Raw genomic sequence first — 12661 nt, 5'->3', positions numbered from 1 at the left:
TTTTCTGTTCTGTAAGTCTGAATAGTATTATAATGAAGTTTTTTATTATTAATTTCTTTCTTTTTTCATCTGAAACCTTCCTTTGTAAATCCTTCTCCAAATCTTCTATTTCCATTTCCAATTGGTCAATTTCTTTCATATAATCTTTCTTAATTTTCACTGTAAAACATTATCTGACCACTGAAGTATGCCTTCAATGCATCCCAAACAAATAAATTATTAACTATTGAATTAGAATTTATTTCAAAAATTCTTGGATTTGCTTTGTTATAAAGTCACACAAATCCACCCTCTTCAGCAATGTAGAAAAAAGTCTCCACCTATAAACTGCTCACTCCTTCTTTGGAACCAAACGTGTCATTGAAAGCAGTGAGTGATTAGACAAAATTCTGGCCTTATAGTCCACATGTATAACTCTTCCTTGCAGTTGGGCTGATATAAAAAATTAGTCTATTCTAAAATTAGAGTCGTGCCTATGTGAATAAAAAGAATAATCCCTTTCTTTAGAATTTAACCTTTGCCAATATCTACCAAGTTCAACTGTTTTATTACGCTCAAAGTTACCTTTGGTGCTTTAGTCGAGCAACTGATCTTATCATTTTAACCAAAACTGGATCAAGACAACAATTAAAATCCCCTCCTATCATGTGCTTCAGCTAAAAACACAAAAGTATCATGAATAAACGCTTTATCATCAACATTTGGTGCATAAATCCTCATATGTCCACATTTCAGAATAAATTTGAGCTCCAGGAATCCTTGATCTCATCGTTCACGAGTGCACTCAAAGCCAGGTCATTGGAAGTGAGAAAGCGATGGAGGGAAAAAAAAATCACCTGCCACAAAACTTCTGAGCTCCCATTAATGAAAAATCCATTAACTGGCAGATCCAGTAACAGTCAAACTCTATTTTTATCGATAGCAACATTTCCTTTCTTCTTTCATTTATAAATTGACCTCTCTAACCTTGCAGTAAATCAGATTATTTGTCTTTTCTATCACAGTCTTTTATTTTAGCCTCAATCCCAAGATTCTTCTGTCAACCACAGCCTTTTTGTCATTTGTTATTTCATCGATTTTCTGCAAATTTTGCAACTTTTTTTTTCTGCAACCACTAACTTCACAAGAAAATAAACTTCCTGTGGCAGATGTTGCACTGCAGCTGAGTGTAGTGTTTGCCAGCATATTTTTTCTGCAACGATAACTGGACCAGTATGGAACTGCATGCATTCACGAGTTGTTCATTTATACATTTAAAAAAAATAAAATTCATCAAACAACCTATAAAAGATTTGTGACTTATTTAGAAACCTATTAACACCAGATTCTCTCGCCATGCAGAGATGAAATGTGCCTGCACACATATAGAGGGGATAGAGATTAAATAAAATTCCGTTGATAAACGATTGAGGTTGCAAACTACTTATGGGTTAAGGATTTGGCAGCCAAGAAAGATAGTTTCTTTGCTAACTGTACCAACAAAGAGGTTGCAACCTTAAAATTACAGAGCTCATAAACCACTCATTCACATTATGGGCAAATGGAAATTTGGAAATTCCCCTTAAAATTATCAATGGCAAATGGCCAAAATCAAAAGTGGTAGATTTTTATAAGACAATGAAATTAAACATTCCAACACCAAGGTGGTTAGGAATAGAGTCAAGATGCAATTAGCCATCACCTCACTGAATCCTAGAAAGGACACAAGGGCTGAATGGCAAGATCGTATTGGTCCTTGATACCACACAAGCAAAAGACTACCTGTGGTTTATTATCTGCTTTCTTCCCCAGACAGTCCTGGATGATAGATGAGTGAGCATAATACTGTTTGGAGAAAAAAAAACACAATTGTTTTAGCACTCCTCATTAATTACAGAGAGTCCATTGATGTCAAGGATTATAAATATGTATAATGTTTTGTTGTGACCTGTCCAGCAAGCTCCATGAATGCTTCTGCACATTGAGTGTCAGCTCAAGGTATATTTGTGCTCGGAAACAAAGCTTCAGTCCTTCACTTCCAACCTAACAAAGTTGAAAATCTAAATCTGTTAGAAAAAAATAACATGATGTATCGAACATTAAAATAAAGTATTCAGCAGATCAGGCAGCTTTTGTGGAGAAATCAGAAGGACCACACTAGTCTTCATTGATGGGATGGCGGTAGACAGAGCAAGTTTCTAGGAGTCCTTATGTCAGTTAAATCCCCTGGAGCCAACGCACCGAGGTAACTGAAAAAAGCCCACTAATGCCTTTACTTTATAAGGAGTTTGAGGAGGTTTGGCATATTGCTGAATACTGCTGAACTTCTGCATGTGTACTGTGGAAAGTATGCTGACTGATTGAATCATGGCCTGGATTGAAAACTTGACTGCCCAGGAATGTAGTCAGCTGCAAAAAGTGGCAAACCTAGCCATTTCCATCATGGGCACCAACTTCCCATCCAATGAAGACATTTATGTGAGCCACTGCCTCAAGAAAGCAGCCAATATCACAAAAGATTTCTCTCACCCTGGATACCTTCAGGCAGAAGATACTAAACTCTGAAGTCCAGCAATTTTTGGTTTAAGACTAGTTATTTTCCAACAGCTATCAGGCTCTTGAACCTCCTTGTACTATTCTAACCATAAATTAGTCCATGGCTACCAAAAGATCTGTCTGCATTATTGAAATGACATTTTTTTCTTGCATCAGCTGCAAGCCCAAAAAATTGGTTATGTATCTTTGTGATATAAATTACACAGTTTGACTTGCTAAGTTTCTCCCACATTGTAATTTGACTTCAATCATAGTATCTGTAGATTGTGTTTTATATTTATTTTCTCTTTTTTTGTTTTGGCATTTTGTGGCAATTTAATGTATTCTTTAGTAGCTGGAATATCTAATATACCAGTTAGTTGTAGCCAATGAGAATTTCAGTGCATCTGTCCATTGTACTCATAAAATATAACAATAAGCACTCATCTTGTCATCTCCTCTCAGAAATAGCATTTCAGATCAGGTCATTAGAATATTGACCATGCCTCTATGGAATTAATTGGTTGTAGATTTATCAACTGTAAGACTCTTCCACTACCAATAGCGTTACCTCTGGAAGCTTCCAAGGATTTTCCCTTTTATCTTTGATTTTTTAACTACCTCTCAACAGCATCTTACAAATTTAGGCCATTGTTTGGGTGAAACTGAGCCAGCCAAGTCACAATCTTGGTGTCACTCCTGCGCTTTGGTCTATATGTCTGTGACATCACAATGACCACCTGTTTCTCCCTTGTACATAACTCAGCACAATCACTGCTAAAGCCATTATCCATGCCTTTGATTAAATGATGCACTCCACTGCCAGTGACTGAGTGTTGAAATCTCTGGTGACCAAGGGATTTTTCTGTTTAACTCAGTTTATTGTAATGTGTTCTGAAGTACTGTGGAAAAATGTATTTTCTATGCTATCCAGTAAGTAAACAACTTCTTTCGTTATTGTTAAGCAAGTAAAGTACAGTACAAAGAGCAAAATTACAGTGCTCAGTTAGAATGAAACAAAGGCAACATTATTTTTTCATGTGAGGTTCATTCAGGTGTCTTCTAGCAGTGTGGAAAAATCTGATCTTCAATCTGATGGTATGTGACCTTAACATTTGTGAATTTTTTCCCCCACAGGAGTGGAGATGAGGAGAGTGTTGGTGTGGTGTGATACGTCGTTTAGTATGTTGCCTGCTTGTTTGAGGACTAGATGGAGTGGATGGAGGGGAGGGGAGGGGGTTAACTGTGATGATCTGAGCTGTATTCAAAACTCACTGCAGTTTCTTTCAGTTTTAGGCAGAGTAGTTCCTGAACCATACAGTGATGCTTCCTGACCAGATTAGAAAACAAGAGAGAATTTTTTTTACTTTTAAGCACTTTCTAACCAGGAACCCATTCTTCCCTAATCAGAAATAGATAAACCACAACACAAATATAATGTGCAGATTTATTTCATCTTGATTGAATTTTTCAGTTCTTCAATTTGGCCATGTGAAAATATGGTAGCAAAAACTTTTGAACTCTTCTTGACTGTGTGGCCAGCACAATTTAAATGCCATCTACAAGTCACTGCCACTAATTTCATCCTTGAATCAACATTTAGTGTAGATTGTCATGGAAGTCTCTCTACTGCTATTGGCTGAATGGAAACGGCAATGAGGAAGTGTACAGGAGGGAAATAGATCAGCTTGACAAATGGTGTAATGACAACAACCTTGTGGTCAACGTCAGCAAAACCAAGGAGATAATTGAGTGCTCAGTAGTGGAGAGGATCAAGAATTTCAAATTCCTGGGTGTCACCATCTCCAAGGATCTTTCCTGGAACCTCCACGTTGATGCAATCACAAAGAAGACTTGCCAGCGGCTATACTTTGTGAGATGTCTGAGGAGGTTTGGTACGTCATTGAAGACTCTCATAAACTTCTACAGGTGTACTGTGGAGAACATTCTGGCTGGTTGCATCACTACCTAGTATGGAGGCACCAACTCTCAGGCCAAGAATTAACAACCAAAGGGTTGTTAATTTTGCCTGCAACATCACAAGCACCAGACTTCACTCCATCAAGGTCATCTCCATGAGGCACTGATTTAAAAAAGCAGCCTCTATTCTCAAAGAACCCCACACTCAGGCCATGTCTTCTTCACTCAACTACCACCGAGGAAAAGGATACAAGAGCCTAAGGAGGAGCACTCAATGGAAAAGGGCAGCTTCTTCCCAACTGCCATCAGATTCCTGAATAATCAATGAACCAAAGACACTGCCTTACTTTTCGTGCTCTATTATTTTTATTTTTTTATAGTAAGATGATTATGATATGAATGTTTGCACTATGATGCTGCGCATAGCACCGAATGTCATGACTTGTTTATGACAATAGATTCTAATCTCCCACACAAAACTATTTGTCACTCATTTCTGAACCATCTCCAATGCCCTGTGGTACTTTTGGTTAAATTATTCAAATATATCCCTCTATTTTTCTTCTACCTCACCCATGATTTATATGAAATTAATATTATACTGTAGCAGCCTGCGGCCCACACCTCGGGCCAACACCAGAAATGGCCGTCGAACACAGCAACTGGCAAAACCTCGCACGGGCTGATATGCCCATTTTCATAGGCCATTGGTGGAATGGTGGAACTGGCCAACAACTGCCAGCAAATCGCAGAGGGCCCAATCAAGGCCTGGATGCTGGAACCAACCAATTGGTGGCTGGCCCGCTCAAGCCACGCCTCAGTGAGCTGACTATCAAAGGCAGAGCCACCCCTCAAAAAACTCAGTGTTGAATACACTCTACTGGCATGCGTGTCTTCTTTCCTCTGCCAGTTTCAAGCTACAGCCGAGGTGCTTTAACCGTGAGCTATAACCTGGCTGTAGCAGTAGCGACTCCACTACAATGCATTGATTTCTGCAGGATAAATTTTATTTGCTGAAATTGATGAACAATTCCATGGGGCTGGTAAGAAGCAAGAGCTTGCAAAACTAACTTTGCAATAAAATGTGCTCAATATTCCTTTTGACAGCTTGTTGGCAACTTGATGACCATATAATCAAAACCAATTATGTCCTTTCGTAAACCCTTTATATTTCCTGCCTCAAAGTGCATTGCCAATTTTATCTAGTCTTTCACTTTCAGCAAGCATGATTATTTCCAACTGAGCCTTAAAGCAGCTATTTATGTTTCTGTATGCAGTGCTGCAATGTCGGCCTGTACTCCACTGCCACTAATTTCATCCTTGAATCAACATTTAGTGTAGATTGTCATGGAAGTCTCTCTACTGCTATATTTACATGTTTTAGATTCAGTTACAGTCCTCTAAGGACGATCTATGTTCAATCCTTGATTTTAAATTGCATAACAGAACATTTTTCTAATTCCCGGTTTTTCCAAAGAGCGTCAATGCAATCTGTCCACGATGGAACAGCTGCCACCAGTTTGAGTTGGGAGAATGCTTGTTACATATTTCCTTTATGTTTCCTTCATAGCTCGAAATTGAGTGCAAGATGCATCTAATGTGGCCTTTGTTAAGTTACAGCCAAGTAAGTATCTTTTCAATCTCATTAGGATGGGACTGAATTTGAAACAGTCCCAGAACAAAGTATTGCTGGAGAGACAGACAGAACATTTGGTCAGTGTTTCTGGTTTGGAACCTTCAAGAATTCTCCAGCAATTCTTCGTTTGCTCAAGATCCCAGAATTTGATGTTTTAGTTTTTATCTTTGAAACAGACACAGTTGAACCCCAAAAGACACAGATCAATACATTTCTCCTTAAGTGGGAACGTTTAAATTTCAGAACATTTTGCACATCATTCAGCTGCAGCATGCCAAAGAACCTTCAAATAAGGAATGTTTTTCAATTATTAATGTGACACATACTCCTACCATAAAGGATCACTTGAAATAAACATAAACATAAAGTGCACAGCAGGAACTTGCAAAATATAAATTAAATGAAAAAAAAACTCAAAAAGTTGCAATTGAAGGACCTGAAATACTGGTTTTCTATCCTGCTGGGCCTGGAAATTTACTCACTGCATTCAAAGACTCATGGGATTGGAGAACAGTTGGAGACAAGTGCATTTGAGCGTAATTTTACTCAGGAGTTGGTTTTTGCAGGTGGTTTGATGAACCAGAGGTTTTGATGGGCAGTTATAAAAGTCTCAGTGTACTTACATTACACTTTCAACCCACATATGCCCAAAGAATCTCTGATCTTTCTTGTTTCTTGATTGTTTTGCAACAGATTAGAAGACTCTCATGGAGGAAACTCCAAGTTTAAGTTGGTTGTCACATGTACCAAGGAGCTGTAATGGAGGTTGTATGCAAGCAGACCAATGGGCCTACATAGCATTGCAGATCAAACACAAAAATGGAAGTGTGGAGTGGGATGAATCTTTTAATATGTTCACTCCTTTTTCAAGGCAGAGAGAATCGATAAAGAGGAGGAGTGTGTATGTGATTGCCTGAGTTATATTCACAACACTCTGCAGATTCTTGCAGTCTTGAATAGAACAGCACCCATACCATACATGATACTCCTGATAAGATGCTTTCAGTGGTGTATCTGAAGAAATTGTTAAGAGATGCAAGTAATATACCAAATTTCCTCAGGCTTCTAAGGAAATAGAGGTACTGGTGTGCTTCCTTGCCCATTGCATCAATGAGGGTGGACCTTGACAAGTCACTGGAAATGTTTAACCCCGAGAATTTACTCTCCACCTCAGTACCATTGATGCGGACCGTGGAATGAGCTCTGTCCCTATCCTGGAAGTCTATAATAAGTTCCTTGATCTTGCAAACATTGAGGGAGAGGTTGTCCAGGCACCGAAGCACCTCCATCTCTCTTCTGTGCTGCGACTCCTCGTTGTTAGAGATCCTGCCTATGACAGAAGTTTCATACCTGAATTTATAGATTAAAACTGGGGTCTGAGTGCACAGCTTTGTAATGCCCCTGAGTTGAGGAGGTTGTGGTAAACCACTATTGTATCACAATTGGCTGCTGCTGACTGGACACGCCTCCCAAGACTGATCCTACCCATAGCCCCTTGCATGTTCGCCTTTCTCTTGGTTTCGATTAGTTGATGAGGTTGTCAGTGGTTCCAGTCTTTAGTTAATAAAAGCCTGATAGTTTCACAATATCAGCCTTTTGTAATTACTGATGGTACATCAGAGGTACTGCCACCAATCCCTACTGATTGTGGCTTTTATGACAGAAAGTTATGGATCCAATTGCGGAGAGGCGTGCTGAGACCAAAGTCACATAGCTTTGGATTTGTTTGTTCGGTACTATTGTGTTGAAAGCAATAGTTTTAATTGATAAATAGTGCTCTGACATAGGTGCCCTTGTTGTCCAGTTATTCCCAGGCTGATTGCAGGGCTAGGGAGATAGTATCTATTGTGTCAATAAGCAAATTGGAGTGGATTGAAGGTGGCTGCTTGGTTCGAGGTACTGTAAGCCATGATCAACCTCTTGAAACACTAAATGATCATTGACGTCTGACCTATGACCAGTACTCATTTAAGCCTGTCACTGCACTTATCTACATCACCTGTGGCTGCCTCGAAGCAAGTGGGTACTTCAGCCTATTGGAGCGAGGTTGCTGTTCAAAACCAGTGTTTGGTGACAAAATTGCAATGTCATGGTTCTCGATTGAATAATCTGCTGAAATTATGCACTGCATCGATGTATTTAAATTTGTCACAAAATATTTTGTACAGTGAGAAGGGTTTTTCTGTGAATAGACTAACGGATTACTGCGAACATGCATGTCACCATATAAAGAGCACAATGGGTGGCACAGTTAGTGTAGTGGTTAGAACAACAATATTGCAGCTCCAGTGACCCAGTTCAACATGGGTTTCCTACAAGTACTCTGGTTTCCTCCCACCCTTCAAAATGTGTGAGGGTTGTTGGTTGATTGGGGTATTGGGGCAGCACAGGCTTATGGGCCAGAAGGACCTGTTACTGTGCTGTATGTCTAATTTTTTTTTAATGCAGAGGTGAGATAACAATGGAAAGGAAAATTAATTAACACCCAGCAGTAGGAGCATGAGAACACTATTGTGGGGTTCATTCAGGAGCCTGATGGCTGCAAGCAAGAAAGTTTATTTAAGCCTGTTGGTGCATGCTTTAATACTCATAAGTCTTCTCCCTGATGGGATGATGGAGAAGAGAGTGTGTCCTTCAGTCTGTGGTTCCTGTTCATTAGTGGTGGGAGGTGCAGATCGTGTCAATGGATCTCTCAGACCTATCCCACAACAGTAAAATAATATTTCTGTGATTCAAGGATTTCTGATCATGAAAGACTCATTTGGGTGCATGTAGGAAAATTACCACGATGATTTATTTTCTAGAGTTTGTTTTCTTCTGTAATATTTGCTCATCGTCAGGGAGAAAGATGAAGTCATTTTGATGATTGCAGGAATGTTTTTTAAAATTCAATCCTAGGATTGGACATTACTGGCCAAGCCACCATTTATTGTGTATTCCCAATTACCCTCAATTGAGAAAGCAGTTAAAGCTCCACCAGATTAATGTGTTTGGAGTAGATTTCCACCTCTAAATTTATTGGTAAACCATTTGTTTTGTTCTCGACAATATCTGGTCCTTTCATTGTCACCATTCCAGATACCAGTTTTATTCTAAATTTATTTCCTTGTAATTAAATTACCCAGTGCCCATGGTAAGATTTCATCATGTTATAATAGCTTCATGGTGCTGGTCTCTGGATATTGATGAATTAGTTTAACCAGTAAACCACTGTACCCCATACATGATGCTTTTGGATGCACTCTTCAACCCTGTTGCTCTCTCATGCAAGTTCAATTTCATGTAAGTTCAATCCTCCTCCCACTGACTCACAGGCATCAGAATAAAGTCTGATTAGAAAGCTTAGATTTCCCCTCATCTCCCTTCATCTTTGTGGAAGGGAGGAATAATACAGGATATTGCTTGAATCACATCTCAAGAAATGAGTCCCATGATTTTACTTGCTCTGATCATCAATAATCTATATGCAGATGATCCAGTTAGTTATGAACATCCCATCTGAGTCATCATCCTTAATAACCATCAGTAGACTGAGCGGCAAGCAGTACATTTAATATGGTTAACTTCACAGGAAGCAGTCTGTTGTGAACTGTTTCCTTGACAACTGCATCTCTATGCTTTGAACTCTGAGCTGCACAAGACATTCTCCAGTCTCTGCAAACCACTTACATAGATAGATAAAATAAATAGATAAATAGAGAGAGAGAGAGAGAGAGAGAGAGATAAATGTACAGAGACATTTTTTTATTGGAATGGATGCCTCCTGTGTGAATGTCCCCATCAATAGTGTGCTCTGCTAGATGATCAGATGTACATCAATGAACCATTTTATCATGATGTCTAGGCAAAGTCAATGCATCAGAAGGCTGCACCCTTCAATTCAAACATGAACAAAGTTGAAAAGCTAATTTCCTCCTGAGAGATTTTGCATAACTGAATTTATTCTTTAACTTTTCTTTGGGCGCTCTGTCTCTAATCAAAACTTAGGGGGATTGATTTGAAGCCATCGTTGATCCCATCACAAATAAGATTTGCCACGTGATCATGCTCTGACTGGAGTCTTCAGGATGTAATTGTATGAAGCACCCAAAAGCAAATAAAAACACTTGTGCTTGTAAAACATTCTTTAAAAATTGATTGGGAACATCATCTGGTTTCACTTGTTATTAATATTTCTTTCCAATTTCCAATTACATCATGAGTCTACATATGTTGGGCGATCAGTGGGACCGTGGAGGCCGAATGGTTGCAAGCATAAGATTACTATGCCCCAAGGAAAATTTACAACAGAGAACTCATAGATTCTTTTTAAAAAAGCACTAAACCCTCCCTACTCCATAATCCTCTATTTTACATCCATCCATGTGCCTGTCTAAAAATCTCTTAAATGTCCCTAATGTTTCATCCTCCACCACCATCCCTGGCAAGGCAATCTTGGCACCCACAACTCTCTGCATGTAAAAAAAATGTTTCTCTGTTGTCCCCCCCTAAACTTCCCTCCCTTAACTTTGTACATGTGTCTTCTAGTATTTGCTTTTCCTGCCCTGGGAAACAGGTGCCGGCTGTCCACCCTATCTATGCCTCTACCAAGTCTCCTCTCATTCTTCTACACTCCAAAGAGAAAAGTTCCAGCTCTGCTAACCTTGCCTCATAATACTTATTTTCCAATGCAGGCCACATCCTCATAAATCTCCTCTGCACCCTCTCCATCGCTTCCACATCTTTCCTATAATGAGATGACCAGAACTGACCACAAGTACTCAAAGTGCAGTCTCACCAGAGATTTGTAGAGTTGCAGCATGACTTCTCTACTCTTGATCTCATTCCCCCTGCAAAATACAATATGTTCACAATCACTACTCAGGAGACAAAGTCTTGGAGAACAAGTTCTGTTTTATTTCGGGTCTGCAGAGCCGGGTGTCCCTTAGTCCCAAGACACACTGGAGATTTGAAATCATCACTCTTTTGTACATTTCCGCGCTTAGCAAAGACACCTCCCCTCACAGCTCCTTCCAATCGGAACCCTAATATTTCACAGCCTTCCCATCCTCCCTGATACTACAGGGTTCCTCCTTGTTCATACATCACTTGCTATGTTAATCAGGCAGCCTTGTCATTGGGGACGTCCAGGTTAATATTTATATTCTCATTAAGCAAGCGCAGTAGTGACTGCAGGTTACCCTAGGTCATTTTGCCAGTTTAAACCAGAATTCATTGTCCTTGAAGATTCTGATACACAAGGGGTCGGTCCACTAACTGTTAGCTAACTGTTCTCAAGTTCTAATCTAATCACATTCCATTACTTCTCACAGTGGTGCTAGTTTAATCACATTCCACCACTATTCACACCCCTATTCATACCCCTATTAATGGTCCAGCATCCCATAGGCCTTCTTAAATCTATCAATCTGTGCTGCAACCTTTTTTTTAAACTTTATTTAAGATTTTAAAACATGAATAAGATATAAGATTATGTTAAAAAAAATTAAAAATGAAATAATGAAATTACAATACATCAGTAATCTAAACAAACTATACCCCCCCAATATTTATTGCACAACATTAATAAACCGACTCAAATTAATCCAACCCCCCCTCCTTCTCCCCCCCCACAATAAAGAGTGAAGGATTAATAAGATGAGTAATATATGTAAGAGAAAAAAAACCACTTACAAAAAAAAACAAAAACATTAAACAATAATCAATTCTTAAAAAAGAATTGTAGCATGAGAAAAAAAGATTAAAAAAACTTTCTCGACAAAAATAAACCTTCACCAAATATCAACTAACTTCACATCTATCATCATATTAGTCACATAAACCACCATCTTAAAACAAAATCCAAACCTCATTAAGCATTATACAATTTAATTTTAGTACTCTTCCACCATCTTTCCCTTTTGCTCTTGAATACTTATCCAATAAAAGCCCCAATACCACATTTAAATATCCCCAATCATTACTTTAAAATTCACATATCCAAATAATAAAAACAAATCTACAACAAAAACTATATCTTCAACAAATGGAGCATAAACAACAAACAAAATTCAAGCCTTATTAAGAATTGTACAATTCAATTTATAACTTTCACCATTATTCCCTTCGTTCTGTAACTAAGATAATGAAATAATTTACACCAGAATTATCACTCCTTTCACCTTGAAGTTAAATAAAAAATAAAAAGCTTATCCATCCCATTCAGATTTAAATTTCAAATATTCCTTATCTACTAAATAAACTTTACAAAAAAAACCACATCAACTTTTAATTTTTTAAACAAGCAAATACTTTCTTATTTGTAATAAAATTATTAAAACCGTATTAAAAAAAAACAAATTTAAATTTAAACATTACTTAAAAGAACACACAAAAAAAAGAGAAGGAAAAAAAGAAAAAAAAAGAGAGAAAGAAAAAAAAAATTCCCTCCCCTTATCCCCTCCTAAAACTACAAAAAAATATATATAAAAAATTTTTTACAAATAATAAAAATAAACCTTCACTCCTCAATCCAAAAATTAATAAGAAAAAAAAAACAGGCAGGAGGCAACTGCTACCTCCTCCTGGGTCAACCGCTCATTGCGGTAACTC

The 12661-nt window shown here is 38.2% G+C and overlaps 1 protein-coding gene and 1 long non-coding RNA gene across 2 annotated transcripts in view; both read left to right on the top strand.

Annotated features, from left to right (window-relative positions):
* eys (eyes shut homolog) overlaps window positions 1–12661 on the top strand; it is a 986043-nt gene that overhangs the window by 316176 nt on the left and 657206 nt on the right. The window lies entirely within an intron of this gene.
* Window positions 3238–10219, top strand: LOC138736492 (uncharacterized). The gene is made up of 3 exons (XR_011340310.1): window positions 3238–3447; window positions 6005–6058; window positions 10058–10219. It is a non-coding gene; the product is annotated as an uncharacterized lncRNA (long non-coding RNA).

This window comes from Narcine bancroftii, chromosome 6, assembly GCF_036971445.1.
Source record: "Narcine bancroftii isolate sNarBan1 chromosome 6, sNarBan1.hap1, whole genome shotgun sequence".
In the NCBI taxonomy this organism is placed as follows: domain Eukaryota; kingdom Metazoa; phylum Chordata; class Chondrichthyes; order Torpediniformes; family Narcinidae; genus Narcine; species Narcine bancroftii.
Note: the sequence above shows the minus strand (reverse complement) of the source record. Positions and strands in the feature narration are given on the sequence as shown.